This window comes from Schistocerca gregaria, chromosome 3 (genome assembly GCF_023897955.1).
Source record: "Schistocerca gregaria isolate iqSchGreg1 chromosome 3, iqSchGreg1.2, whole genome shotgun sequence".
Classification (NCBI taxonomy): Eukaryota; Metazoa; Arthropoda; class Insecta; order Orthoptera; family Acrididae; genus Schistocerca; species Schistocerca gregaria.
Genome location: NC_064922.1, coordinates 903,768,684 through 903,784,275, shown reverse-complemented (window position 1 = coordinate 903,784,275; position 15,592 = coordinate 903,768,684).

The window sequence follows — 15,592 nt, the reverse complement described above, 5'->3', positions numbered from 1 at the left end:
ATACTGCATTTCAACACCCAATTTCGAGGTAAGTGATGCTTGCATAATTGTAGTTTGCTGGTTAATATGTCAGACATTGCGTAGCATAACATTACCAAAATTGTTTCATTGCATTATTGCAGATGCATTTGGATACCACTACATATTTTTTGCCATTCACTTTGTCATGAGAATGATTTTAGTCTTTGAGGTTTTGTTAGTTTTTCAATTTCATCTTTTCCAGATGGCTCGATATACACTTAAAATTCACACATAAACATTTTAACATAACAATGCATATTGCAGTGGCTTACATCTAAGGCTGACATTCCACCCATTATTTGTATGAAATGTAGAAAATTCTTAAATACTAAAACATTACAAAATTCCTTTTTCAGTTACATTTACTGCTCGATTTAGTTTGTTTGTTAATTCAAAAAAACAAATTCTTTTGTTCATAAATACATATAACTTATTTCGATTTCATTACATTGTGTTACTATATATGTATTTAGTGCATCCACATTTTATTTTGCAGTCACACATACGTTAGTTATGAGAGTTTAATATTTTCCTAGGGAGAAATAGAAAAAAAGGCATCAGGATTCTACATTACGCGTTGCTGGCTTAACTACGCTTTAGCGCCACCTCCTATACTATTCTATGGGTTTATGGATTACTGAAGGAATGCTGTTCGTCATTTCTTAAATCACTTATCAAGGAACTCCTTTTTCATGGAACCGAAACGTATTAATGACTCATGCACTATATACCATAGCGTTGCTTATATTTGTTTACGTGTAGCCTTGTGTTCGTATTGTAGAAGATTTTGCACTACCTTATGCTTCTCTCTTTACAATTACATGGAAATGCCATCATTTACATTCACATGTGATGTGATCGGAATTGATTAGTTTTATTTAAGGTAGCATGCCTCCTTGTTTATGTGCACTTCGTAGTCAGTGATTATGGGTAAATGTTTTGTAGATGCAGTGTGAAGATGAATATTCTTATTCTCCCTTTGCTTGATGGCCAAGACATACACATAGACATGCTAATAACTAAATCATTTCATTGAGGTGTGGCCAGTTTTTTCATTTGGTACCTATAACATCCATCATATCTCACTTCTCCTGCACTGTGTCGACGCACTGTCCGCGGCAATATATAAAAGAAAAACTTATAACTAACTTAAAAACTAATTGTGTTTTGTATCTCATATACTCAGTCATCACATTCGTTCGCAGACGTTTTTCACATTTCATTCTTATTTGTTTATATATTTATTCACTTGCATTTTTATTCTTATTATTCATTTATCCTGCAAAGAAAGTTACTTTGATGTCTTGTACGGTATCTTATCTTTTGTTAGCTAACGTGGCCCATATGTTTCATCGTTATGATTTCTTTTAATCCTAATTACATTGTATATATCTTAGTATTGATGCAACCTTGCATGTTGATATATAATATTCTTCCATTCCCTGATAGTAAATATAGTTGTTATGTGTTATTATTTATTTTGAAATTGAGTTTGATACTTGTGCAACTTCGCATTTCTATTTGGTTGCACCATGATTTAGCCTGTTGTGCTTGTGCAAGGTGAATGTTTCTTCCCTAGTACTGACGTAAGTATGCATTGTTGAGCGCGTACAGTTGACTCATACATTGCTCCAGTTTGCATTTAGCTTTCCGTGAAGCTGTGTTTTTGCCTACAAAACAAGAAAATTACTTACGTCTATACATATTCCATTCAAAAATACACATAATATTTTTTTTACTTATAAAACTATGACATTACTTACCTGCTAACTGCTTGCACTTGTTCTTCTGGTGTATTTTTCGTCAATTCTATTTCATGTTGGTATAGATAATGTTTTATGTCTCCTTGCTCATAGAATCATATGAAATATGATTGAAAATCTGATTTGTCCGCATCGCTCATAAGGGTTATAGTATGGGGCTCAATTAAGACCAATGCGCCCCCCAGGGGGCTCGCGGTCCTTTCGTGAGTACGTGCGTGGCGAGCACGGGGCCCCGAGCTATTGCAGCCTTCCTTCTTTTTCCGGGCTGCATTTCCTTTCCCTTCCCCTCCTTTCCTGTCCTTCATCCTTCCCTCCGACCTCTCCTCTCCCTCTCTTGGTGTCCCTACTTATGGTGTCCCTCCTTATGTTGGCCCTGCTATTCTCCTGGTTCTGTTGACCTTGCAATTCGGCCTTGTTCTGTAATTCCTTCATCCTTTTGGTATTCTCTGGTCCCCTCTGGGGTTTGACCTCCATCACTAAATTTTCTTCCGTAGTGTGAGCCATTTGGGGAAGAGCACCTTACCTAGTGTCTCCGGCGTGTGCCATCATCATTGATTCCATCGTTTCCTTTACGTCGTTGTTTGACGCTAGGGTCCATAGCCAGCACGGTAGCCAGCCCGTGTGGTGGGGTCGCTATGTACCCTTTTGGTTGAGCCCCCTGAAAACACAGGGATCACACGTCTGATACCTGAGCTGTGACCTCCTCATGTAAGCCTAGGAGTGGTTGCTTGTCGTCCTGGAGCATCGGAACTCCCAGCAATGGCCGCCGTGCCAGACGGCCCTTGCTGTGGCTGGGTGGCGCCCATGAGGAGAGCCCCTGATCGGAGTGGGTGGTATCAGGGCGGACACTATGCTCATGAAACGCATAAGAGTCCACAACTCTGGCCGTTCTCCGGCCGTCTCTTTGACTGGAAAAGATTCTTCACGTGCTGCTTCCTCTGCCCCTTCCGCCTTCCCTTCCGTGGCTACCCCCTGGGAGGAGGGCCAGGCTCGTCGGCTGGGGGCGAAACCTTTCCCTCGCTATCTGGTTTGCGCCAGAACTGATGGGGATACTTTTACTCATACGAAACCTATGTTTTTTGTTGAACACATCGAAGACAAGTTTGGCGAGGTGGACTCTATCAGCAAGATGCGGTCTGGGTCGCTGTTGATTAAAACCGCTTCAGCTACCCAGTCTGCAGCTCTCCGTGCCTGTACCCATCTTGGTACGATTCCTGTGTCAATTACCCCACACCAGTCCTTGAACATGGTGCAAGGTGTAATTTTCCATAGAGACCTCCTCCTTCAATCTGATGAGGAACTTCGGGACAATCTAAGCCGGCGGGGGGTTCACTTTGTTCGGCGGGTTCAGAGGGGTCCGAAGGACAACCGCGTTGACACTGGTGCATTTATCTTGGCCTTTGAAGGGGACACCCTCCCTGAGAAGGTCAAGATTATGGTCTATCGGTGTGACGTGAAGCCATACATCCCACCACCTATGCGATGTTTCAAGTGTTTGCGTTTTGGCCACATGTCTTCGCGCTGTTCGCAGGCCCCCCTCTGTGGTGACTGTGGACATCCGTTCCATGAGGGAAGCTCCTGTGTTCCCCCTCCTGTGTGCGTAAATTGTCGTGGAAATCATTATTCACGGTCACTGGATTGCCCAGTGTATCAGAAAGAGAAAAAGATACAGGAGTATAAGACTCTTGATCGTCTCACCTATACCGAGGCCCGTAAAAAGTATACACGACTTCATCCAGTGACCCTGACAACTAGTTATGCTTCAGCAGTATCTTCACCCCCTCCTCCTCATTCCTTACCCCAGTCCCGAACCCCTTTCCTCCCCCCTCCCCCTGCGGTTCCCACACCATCCCCCCCGGGCACCGCTTCCTCTCCCCGGCTGGAGAAGTGTCCTGCTTCTTCGGCGTCTGCCGGTCATGGGCGCCCCTCGCGGGATCCCCCTTCCCGGCACCTTCCAGGCCAAAGGTCTGCTGCCATGCGGCCACCACGAGAACCACGGTCTGCGGGCCCTCAGATCGCCCGCTCTCTTTCTGTTCCCGATCTTGCTGTGGCTGGCTCCATTTTGTTGCACAGCCCTCCACGATCCCAAACAGAAAGAAAGAAGAAGCACAAGTCCCGGGACAAGGAGTCTCTGGTATCGCCAGAGGTCTCGTCCCCATCTTCACAACCTAACTCTGACCTGTTATTCATGGATGTCGCCCCCTCCTTGTCGGTGACGGGTGGTGACCCACCGGCATGACTGACATTAGCCTGTTCACCCCCCAATTGACTCATCGTTCTTTGGCTATCCAATGGAACTGTAATGGCTATTACCGTCACCTACCGGAGTTGCAATCCCTTCTTTCGTTCTACTCTGCGGCTTGTGTGGTTCTACAAGAAACTCATTTTACTGGTGGTCACTCACCAACCCTCCGTGGCTTCCGTGCTTTCTGTCGAAATCGGGTCGGCCCCCTACGGGCGTCTGGCGGAGTTTGCACGTTGGTCCGAACGGACATCGCCAGCACGTGGATTCCTCTCCAAACTACATTGGAAGCAGTTGCTGTTAGGATCCACCTGGACTCTGGAGTCACAATTTGCAATCTGTATCTCCCTCCTGACAGAACTCCTACACCTGCCTCCTTAAGTGCCCTCCTTCAGCAACTTCCTCCTCCCTTCCTTATACTTGGCGATTTTAATGCACATCATCCCTTGTGGGGCAGTGCATTTCCATCTAGTCGGGGTCATCTCATTGACCAGTTTATTACCGACCACGACTTGTGCCTTCTTAACGATGGCTCCCCTACCCATTTCAGTGCCGGTCATGGTAGCTTTTCTGCCATTGATCTTTCTCTCTCTTCTCCCTCCCTCCTCCCTTCCCTAAAATGGTCACCGCACGACGACCTTTGCGATAGTGACCACTTCCCGTTGATTCTCTCGCTCCCTTCCCGCTCCCCCATGGACAGATCACCTCGTTGGTCCTTCCAACGTGCCAATTGGCCTCTGTATACTGCACAGGTCGTTTTTTCTCCCTCATTGTCGGATGGTATTGATGATGTCATACGTGACATGTCTGACGCGATTGTTCACGCTGCTAGCCTTGCTATCCCGCGCTCATCTGGACCATTTCGCCGCCGGCAGGTCCCTTGGTGGAGTTCGGACATTGCCGTTGCCATCCGTGATCGCCGTCGAGCTTTGCAACACCTTAAGAGGCATCCATCCGTTGCCAATCTTATTACCTTTAAACGCCTTCGCGCAAGGGCCCGTTACTTAATCAAACGGAGCAAACGGATGTGTTGGGAACGCTTTGTTTCTTCCCTCGGTTCTGCTGTCCCTCTGTCGCGGGTATGGGCTACACTTCGCTCTCTCCAAGGGTGCCATCGGCAGTCTACCCTCCCGGGTCTTCACCTCCCGGATGGCCTTTGCACGGACCCGTTGATTCTCGCGGAACACCTTGCGACCCATTTTGCAACAGCGTCGGCATCAGCCTCCTATCCGGCTGCTTTCCTTCCCCAGAAACAGCGGGCCGAAGCTTCCGCCTTATGTTTTACCCCCAGCCAGTCAGAATCATACAACGACGCTTTTACTGAATGGGAACTTCTTTCCGCACTCTCCTCTTCTCATGATACGGCCCCTGGCCCAGACTTCATTCATAACCAACTGCTTCAACATCTCAGTGCTCCACAACAGCGACATCTTCTCCGGGTATTTAACCGTATTTGGCTCCAGGGTGACTTCCCTTCTCAATGGAGGGATAGCATCGTGGTTCCCGTCATTAAGCCCGGTAAGAACCCCCTGTTCGTCGACAGCTATCGGCCAATTAGTCTGACGAACGTTGTTTGTAAATTACTTGAACGGATGGTAGCCCGTCGGCTCACTTGGGTTCTCGAATCTCGGCGTCTGTTGTCCCCTTACCAGTGTGGCTTCCGAGAGGGACGGTCTCCGATCGATCATTTACTTCGCTTGGAATCCGCAGTTCGGCAGGCCTTTTCCCAGCGCCGCCATTTGGTTGCTGTATTTTTCGACCTTCGCAAGGCCTATGATACGGCTTGGCGCCATCATATCTTACTTACACTTCATGAGTGGGGTCTTCGGGGCCCACTCCCGATTTTTATCCGCCAGTTCTTGTTTCATCGTTCGTTTAGGGTTAGGGTTGGTACAGTTTTAAGTTCTCCGCGAATCCAGGAGAATGGCATCCCTCAGGGTTCCGTATTGAGTGTACTTCTGTTCCTCATTGCTATAGATGGACTTGTGGCCTCCGTCGGTCCTTTGGTCACTCCTGCTCTGTATGTGGATGATTTCTGCATTTGGGTTAGTTCCTCTTCGATGGCCGCTGCAGAGCGTCAGCTCCAGGGTGCTATACGGCGTGCCTCTGCATGGACCATCTCACACGGATTTCAGTTTTCTCCTTTAAAATCGCGAGTGGTCCACTTTTGTCGCCGTGTGACAGTCCACCCCAATCCAGAGCTCTATCTCAATGCACAACGATTACCTGTGGTCCCACAGTTTCGTTTCCTTGGCCTTCTTTTCGACAACAAGCTCACTTGGCTGCCTCATATCAGACGCCTGAAGATAGGATGTTTCCGTAAACTAAACGTCCTTCGCTTCCTTGCCCACACCTCTTGGGGTGCTGACCGTTCCACTCTCCTCCACCTTTATCGGGCCTTAGTGTTGTCTCGCTTGGACTATGGTTGTCAAGTTTACGGTTCAGCTGCCCCTTCTACATTGCACCTCTTGGATCCGGTCCACCATCGTGGTATCCGTTTGGCCATCGGTGCCTTCCCGACTAGCCCTGTAGATAGTCTCCTGGTTGAGGCTGGGATCCCCCCCCTTTCCGTTCGGCGCTCCCAGCTTTTGGTTTCGTATGCAATCGCTGTCCGTTCCTCTCCCACTCATCCTTCCTATTCTATCCTGTTCCCTGCCCAAGGAAGTCGCCCACCTGACTCCCGCCCTCGGGCGGGTTTACCGGTTGGGCTCCGCCTAGCGTCTCTTCGCCGTGATTTTCAGCTTCCTTCCTTTTCCTGTATCCCACGTTCCCTCCCCAACACACCTCCTTGGTTAGTTCCTCGGCCCCGAGTTCGGATGGATCTCTGCCGAGGTCCGAAAGATTCCGTTCCCCCGATGGTGTTCCGTTGTTTTTTCCGCCGCATTTTATCTGAGTTTCGGGATGCTGTTGTTTTTTACACTGATGGCTCTAAATCTGCTGATCGTGTGGGCTATGCCTTCACCTCCTCTGTAGGCATGGAAAATCATCTCCTGCCAAATGCATGTGGGGTGTTCACTGCGGAATTGATGGCGGTCTCCCGGGCCCTGGCCTTTATTAAACAGTCCAAGCTCAATCGCGTTTTGTTATGTACAGACTCAATGAGTGGCCTTCAGGCACTTGACCAGTGTTTCTCCCGTCATCCCTTGGTCTCCTCCATCCATGACCATCTCGCTGATCTCCACCATGCTGCTTGTTCTGTTAGCTTCCTTTGGGTCCCTGGCCATGTGGGCATCCAAGGAAATGAGCTTGCTGATCGTTTGGCTGGGGGAGCAGTCACTTACCCCCCATTCCCTGTCACCCCTCCTGTGGCGGATTTACGGCTTCATCTCAAATCCCACTTTGCGCAATCATGGGCCACATCCTGGGAGGCTACCTCCTTGTCTAATAAACTTCGTGTGATTAAGGTGACACCTGTCCCATGGCGTTCTTCCTTACGCCTCTCGCGAAAGGACTCGACCACCCTCTGTCGTCTTCGCATCGGCCATACCAGGCTGACCCATGGTTTTCTTTTGCGTGGTGAGCCACCCCCACTTTGTGGTTGTGGAGCTTTCCAGTCAGTGGCCCACATTTTGGTGGAATGCCCCCTTCTTTTAGCTCTGCGTACTAAGTACAGACTTCCCTGCACTTTACCCTTAATATTAGCAGACGATTCCCGGATGGTTGAACTGGTTCTCAGTTTCCTCCGTGAAAGTGGTTTTTATTCTCAGTTTTAAGGATTTTCATCTCCCTCTGCAGTAGGGGCAGGGCGGTGAGGGTTGGGATGTCTCCCACTGTAGGCTGTGCTTGGAGATTCCTGACTCCCCTCCCTGGCCATGTTCCTTCTTTTTTCCCTTTTACTGTTTTTATCGCCTTTTAGGTTTGTTTAATCCCTTTTACAATCCGCCCTTTTACACTCTGGCGGTTGAACGCTTTTAAATAGCATGTGGTCTTGCTTGTACTGCTTCACAGGTGGGATATTTCCTCTCTTGAGTTTGCCCATTTACTGACTTCCCTCCTTGTGTTTTTATCATTGACGACACAACTGCACTTTTTTTTAGCCTTTTACCTTTTACCTTTATCGTTTTTGACTCTTCTGAGCTGTCCCTCTGTCGGAACTGACCGTCTTTGTAACAAGGGACTGATGACCTTACTGTTTGGTCCCTTCAACCCCAATCAACCAACCAACCAACCAAGACCAATGCGGGTTTTCCTGTGGTGTAGTCTGATCTACTTCTGTGCACAGAACAATTTCTGTCAGTGGTACTGTGTGATTGTTTCTCCAGTTTGTATCATTACCAGCTCGCGACATACTTTCTCATGTGTGCATATGGCTGTTATGAAATGTTGCCGTATTGTGATTTTGTTGCACAAAGCTTGGTTGCATTATGGTGTGTGGCGTGTTATTGTTGTTGCTGTGTGCCAGCAATTGGTGTGGCTGACTGTTTTTATTTACATGTTTTATTTACATGTGGTGCATAATTTTGAGAGAAGGGATTGAAATTAGCTTGCAGATGGTAACCATTCCCATTATACAGAAAGTTTTGTTTAAATCTTTTGTTCTTGCCATTTCCATTCCCGTATCCATTACCACATTTAATATATCCTTACGGTTTCGCATACCAACTTTGCTGTATGTTCGCATCTGGCATTTTGTGTTGACTATTCGAGTTATGTTATTGTGGTGTTTGGCTGTCTGATGCTCTATTTGTTAGTACTCTCTCCTCATATATTAGGTTGATTGAGTCTAAAATAGATAGAAAATATTCTGTCATGCTCAGGTGTAGTAACTAATTTTTCACGAATGTGTGATGGCAAATGACTTTTTAAATTTTTAAAACATCAACATGAGAAATAGGATTCATCCAATAACGTGTTTTGTTGAGATACTTCTCAAAATACCCTCACAAGCTACCATATTTGCTATTAAAAGTGGCGGTGTTAAAAACGTCTCACCTAACTTTTTTCTGTATGGTTTCTGACCAGTATTTGTCAAGAAATGCCTGTTCAAATTGTAAATATGTGGCACAACACTCAGCTACCTTGGTCGCCCACAAAAGTGCATCGCCTTGCGTGTACCCAACAACAAACCTGATCTTTTGTGCTTCCATCTAATTTGTAGGAAACACATGTCAAATACCACTAATAAATACTACAGGGTTCATCCTCTTACCTTCACTCATAAACATTGGGATTTGACGGTGTCTTAATAAACCTTCCTCAGTGAATATAGTGGACAAGCTGTTTGCATTTTGGGCTGTGTTTACATAGATGTCATAATTATTTACATTCCTTGTAGGTACTGGTTCTGGTGTTTTGCCATGTAAACTTACACTCTGCATTCTGTCATTACTACTGGTATTGTTTGTAGGGTTTGCAATGACCTGTGTGCATACATTACTTTGGTTTTCTGTGGCTGGCTCTCTGTTTCTGTCTCTGTAACACTTTCACATAAATTGTTGCATATCCTGTGCTCTGTAGCTTGCAAATTGGTATTCACTTTGTCAAAAATGTCATTTTCCTTTTGCTGAAACAGTTTTTCAACTACATCATTGATTAATCTACAATCCTTCACTACTTTCTCTGTTGCGGTACTGGTTTTGTCCAAAGAACCTGCTTCAGCTTGTGAAATTACATCAGATAAAGTTTCATTGATTTTGTCTCTCTTCTTTTTGGCACAGACTGATTCAGTTTCAAGTGATGCTACTTTTCAAGTGCGTTCGCCAATAGCTACTGGTATATTTTCATAATCCTTATGCAGTTTGTTCACTATGGTAACTATGTTCTTTACTGTGGAAGTTAATTGTGTTTGTGTGGCTTCCAGGTTTCTGTGTGTGTCTCACTGAAAAGTAAAAGCTCTAACTGAATTGATGGCATTTCCAGCAAGATACTTAAAGCTTGTTCCCCACAGATAAGTAGGATTCTCAGCCACGTATGTAATACCTCTTTGGAGCAGGGTGTTTTCCCCGGTAGACTGAAATATGCCATTGTAAAACCATTGCATAAAAAGAGGGATGCGTCGGATGTCAACAACTATCGCCCAATCTCTCTTCTGACAGCTCTATCAAAAATTTTTGAGAAAGTAATGTATTCAAGAGTAGCCTCCCATATGTGTAAAAATAAAGTACTAACAAAATGTCAGTTTGGTTTTCAGAAAGGCTTTTCAACAGAAAATGCTATATACGCTTTCACTGATCAAATATTAAATGCTCTGAATAACCGGACATCACCCATTGGTATTTTTTGTGATCTGTCAAAGGCCTTTGACTGTGTAACTCATGGAATTCTTTTAGATAAGCTAAATCATTATGGTTTGAGGGGGCAGTGCACAAATAGTTTAATTCATACTTAACTGGAAGAATGCAGGAAGTTTAAATAAGTGGTTCATTTAATGTTAATACAACAGCTGATTCCTCAAACTGGGGGGGGCTATCAAGCACGGGGTCCCACAGGATTCGGTCTTAGGTCCTTTACTGTTCTTGATATAAATTAATGACTTACCATTGCATATTGATGAAGATGCAAAGTTAGTTCTTTTTGCTGATGATACAAGTATAGTAACAACATCCAAAAACCAAGAACTAAGTGATTTAATTGTAAATGATGTTTTTCACAAAATTATTAAGTGGTTCTCAGCAAACAGACTCTCTTTAAATTTTGATAAAACACAGTATATACAGTTCCATACAGTAAATGGCACAACTCCAGTAATAAATATAGACTTTGAACAGAAGTCTGTAGCTAAGGTAGAATTTTCAAAAATTTTAGGTGTGTCCATTGATGAGAGGTTAAACTGGAAGCAACACATTGATGGTCTGCTGAAACGTCTGAGTTCGGCTATGTATGCTATTAGGGTTATTGCAAATTTTGGTGATAAGAATCTCAGTAAATTAGCTTACTATGCCTACTTTCATTCACTGCTTTCGTATGGTATCATATTCTGGGGTAATTCATCATTGAGTAGAAAAGTATTCATTGCTCAAAAACGTGTAATCAGAATAATTGCTGGAGCCCACCCACGGTCATCTTGCAGACATCTATTTAATGATCTAGGGATCCTCACAGTAACCTCACAGTATATATATTCACTTATGAAATTTGTTGTTAATAATCCAGCCCAGTTCAAAAGTAATAGCAGTGTGCATAGCTATAACACCAGGAGATAGGATGATCTTCACTATGCAGGGTTAAATCTGACTTTGGCACAGAAGGGGGTAAATTATGCTGCCACAAAAGTCTTTGGTCACCTACCAAACAGCATCAAAAGCCTGACAGATAGTCAACCAACATTTAAAAATAAATTAAAAGAATTTCTAGATGACAACTCCTTCTACTCATTGGCTGAATTTTTAGATATAAATTAAGGGAGGGGAAAAAACTAACTTAAGCATTAGTGTCATGCAATATTTTGTGTAATGTAATATCTTGTACAGACATCTTTCATTAACCTGACACGTTCCACATTATTATGAAGTGTCGTATTCATGATCTATGGAACAAGTATTAATCTAAGCTAATCTAATCTAATCTTTAATCACATTAAAAACAAAGATTCCAAGTTTTACCAAGCGGGAAAGCGCCGGCAGACAGGCACATGAACAAAACACACAAACACACACACAGAATTACGAGCTTTCGCAACTGGCAGTTGCTTCGTCAGGAAAGAGGGAAGGAGAGGGAAAAATGAAAGGATGTGGGTTTTAAGGGAGAGGGTAAGGAGTCATTCCAATCCCGGGAGCGGAAAGACTTCCCTTAGGGAAAAAAAAGGACAGGTGTACACTCGCACACACACACACACACACACACACATATCCATCCGCACATACACAGACACAAGCAGACATATTTCTCTTTTCACTAATCTTTAATCACTTTTATTTGCTGCTCTACTGTATCATCCCCCCCATGAACCATGGACCTTGCCATTGGTGGGGAGGCTTGCGTGCCTCAGCGATACAGATGGCCGTACCGTAGGTGCAACCACAACGGAGGGGTATCTGTTGAGAGGCCAGACAAACGTGTGGTTCCTGAAGAGGGGCAGCAGCCTTTTCAGTAGTTGCAGGGGCAACAGTCTGGATGATTGACTGATCTGGCCTTGCAACATTAACCAAAACGGCCTTGCTGTGCTGGTACTGCGAACGGCTGAAAGCAAGGGGAAACTACAGCCGTAATTTTTCCCGAGGACATGTAGCTTTACTGTATGATTAAATGATGATGGCATCCTCTTGGGTAAAATATTCCGGAGGTAAAATAGTCCCCCATTCGGATCTCCGGGCGGGGACTACTCAGGAGGATGTCGTTATCAGGAGAAAGAAAACTGGCGTTCTATGGATCGGAGCGTGGAATGTCAGATCCCTTAATCGGGCAGGTAGGTTAGAAAATTTAAAAAGGGAAATGGATAGGTTAAAGTTAGATATAGTGGGAATTAGTGAAGTTCGGTGGCAGGAGGAACAAGACTTCTGGTCAGGTGACTACAGGGTTATAAACACAAAATCAAATAGGGGTAATGCAGGAGTAGGTTTAATAATGAATAGGAAAATAGGAATGCGGGTAAGCTACTACAAACAGCATAGTGAACGCATTATTGTGGCCAAGATAGATACGAAGCCCACACCTACTACAGTAGTACAAGTTTATATGCCAACTAGCTCTGCAGATGATGAAGAAATTGAAGAAATGTACGATGAAATAAAAGAAATTATTCAGATAGTGAAGGGAGACGAAAATTTAATAGTAATGGGTGACTGGAATTCGAGTGTAGGAAAAGGGAGAGAAGGAAACATAGTAGGTGAATATGGATTGGGGCTAAGAAATGAAAGAGGAAGCCGCCTAGTAGAATTTTGCACAGAGCACAACTTAATCATAGCTAACACTTGGTTTAAGAATCATGAAAGAAGGTTGTATATGTGGAAGAACCCTGGAGATACTAAAAGGTATCAGATAGATTATATAATGGTAAGACAGAGATTTAGGAACCAGGTTTTAAGTTGTAAGACATTTCCAGGGGCAGATGTGGACTCTGACCACAATCTGTTGGTTATGACCTGTAGATTAAAACTGAAGAAACTGCAAAAATGTGGGAAATTAAGGAGATGGGACCTGGATAAACTGAAAGGACCAGAGGTTGTACAGAGTTTCAGAGAGAGCATAAGGGAACAATTGACAGGAATAGGGGAAAGAAATACAGTAGAAGAAGAATGGGTAGCTCTGAGGGATGTAGTAGTGAAGGCAGCAGAGGATAAAGTAGGTACAAAGATGAGGGCTGCTAGAAATCCTTGGGTAACAGAAGAAATATTGAATTTAATTGATGAAAGGAGAAAATATAAAAATGCAGTAAATGAAGCAGGCAAAAAGGAATACAAACGTCTCAAAAATGAGATCGACAGGAAGTGCAAAATGGCTAAACAGGGATGGCTAGAGGACAAATGTAAGGATGTAGAAGCTTATCTCACTAGGGGTAAGATAGATACTGCCCACAGGAAAATTAAAGAGACCTTTGGAGAGAAGAGAACCACGTGTATGAACATCAAGAGCTCAGATGGCAGCCCAGTTCTAAGCAAAGAAGGGAAGGCAGAAAGGTGGAAGGAGTATATAGAAGGTTTATACAAGGGCGATGTACTTGAGGACAATATTATGGAAATAGAAGAGGATGTAGATGCAGACGAAATGGGAGATACGATACTGCGTGAAGAGTTTGACAGAGCACTGAAAGACCTGAGTCGCAACAAGGCCCCCGGAGTAGACAACATTCCATTAGAACTACTGACGGCCTTGGGAGAGCCAGTCACGACAAAACTCTACCAGCTTGTGAGCAAGATGTATGAGACAGGCGAAATACCCTCAGACTTCAAGAAGAATATAATAATTCCAATCCCAAAGAAAGCAGGTGCTGACAGATGTGAAAATTACCGAACTATCAGTTTAATAAGCCACGGCTGCAAAATACTAACGCGAATTCTTTACAGACGAATGGAAAAACTGGTAGATGCAGACCTCGGGGAGGATCAGTTTGGATTCCGTCGAAATGTTGGAACACGTGAGGCAATACTGACCTTACGACTTATCTTAGAAGAAAGATTAAGAAAAGGCAAACCTACGTTTCTAGCATTTGTAGACTTAGAGAAAGCTTTTGACAATGTTGACTGGAATACTCTTTTTCAAATTCTAAAGGTGGCAGGGGTAAAATACAGGGAGCGAAAGGCTATTTATAATTTGTACAGAAACCAGATGGCAGTAATAAGAGTCGAGGGGCATGAAAGGGAAGCAGTGGTTGGGAAAGGAGTGAGACAGGGTTGTAGCCTCTCCCCGATGTTATTCAATCTGTATATTGAGCAAGCAGTAAAGGAAACAAAAGAAAAATTTGGAGTAGGTATTAAAATTCATGGAGACGAAGTAAAAACTTTGAGGTTCGCCGATGACATTGTAATTCTGTCAGAGACGGCAAAGGACTTGGAAGAGCAGTTGAACGGAATGGACAGTGTCTTGAAAGGAGGATATAAGATGTACATTAACAAAAGCAAAACGAGGATAATGGAATGTAGTCAAATTAAATCGGGTGATGCTGAGGGAATTAGATTAGGAAATGAGACACTTAAAGTAGTAAAGGAGTTTTGCTATTTAGGAAGTAAAATAACTGATGATGGTCGAAGTAGAGAGGATATAAAATGTAGACTGGCAATGGCAAGGAAAGCGTTTCTGAAGAAGAGAAATTTGTTAACATCGAATATAGATTTATGTATCAGGAAGTCGTTTCTGAAAGTATTTGTTTGGAGTGTAGCCATGTATGGAAGTGAAACATGGACGATAACTAGTTTGGACAAGAAGAGAATAGAAGCTTTCGAAATGTGGTGCTACAGAAGAATACTGAAGATAAGGTGGATAGATCACGTAACTAATGAGGAGGTATTGAATAGGATTGGGGAGAAGAGAAGTTTGTGGCACAACTTGACTAGAAGAAGGGATCGGTTGGTAGGACATATTTTGAGGCATCAGGGGATCACAAATTTAGCATTGGAGGGCAGCGTGGAGGGTAAAAATCGTAGAGGGAGACCGAGAGATGAGTACACTAAGCAGATTCAGAAGGATGTAGGTTGCAGTAGGTACTGGGAGATGAAGCAGCTTGCACAGGATAGAGTAGCATGGAGAGCTGCATCAAACCAGTCTCAGGACTGAAGACAACAACAACAACAACACTGTATCATTCTGCTCATTAAGAATGTCTAATTTCAATTTTATTTCCATAATACCATTGTTTACTTAGAAAAGAACATCTTGCCTCAGCTGTTTTTTCATGTCTTTAAATTTTACATTCATTTCTTCATGAAAATTCCTTGTCAAATCACTGATCTGTTGTGAGACTGTATCCTGAAAATCTTTTAAAAATTGTTTCTGCTTTTGTTTTATGTTGTTTATGTCTTGTGTGATTATGATAAGGTTTGGCGACAAACTGTCAAATTTTGCATTTATGTCCGTTCGCAAATTGGTGTTTGTATTTTTTATGTGTGCATGCAAATTGGTGTAATTGGGGTTCACACTATTGAGTTTTTGAAATATTGCGGCAAGTGCATCATTTTGGTTGCCATCTAATGTA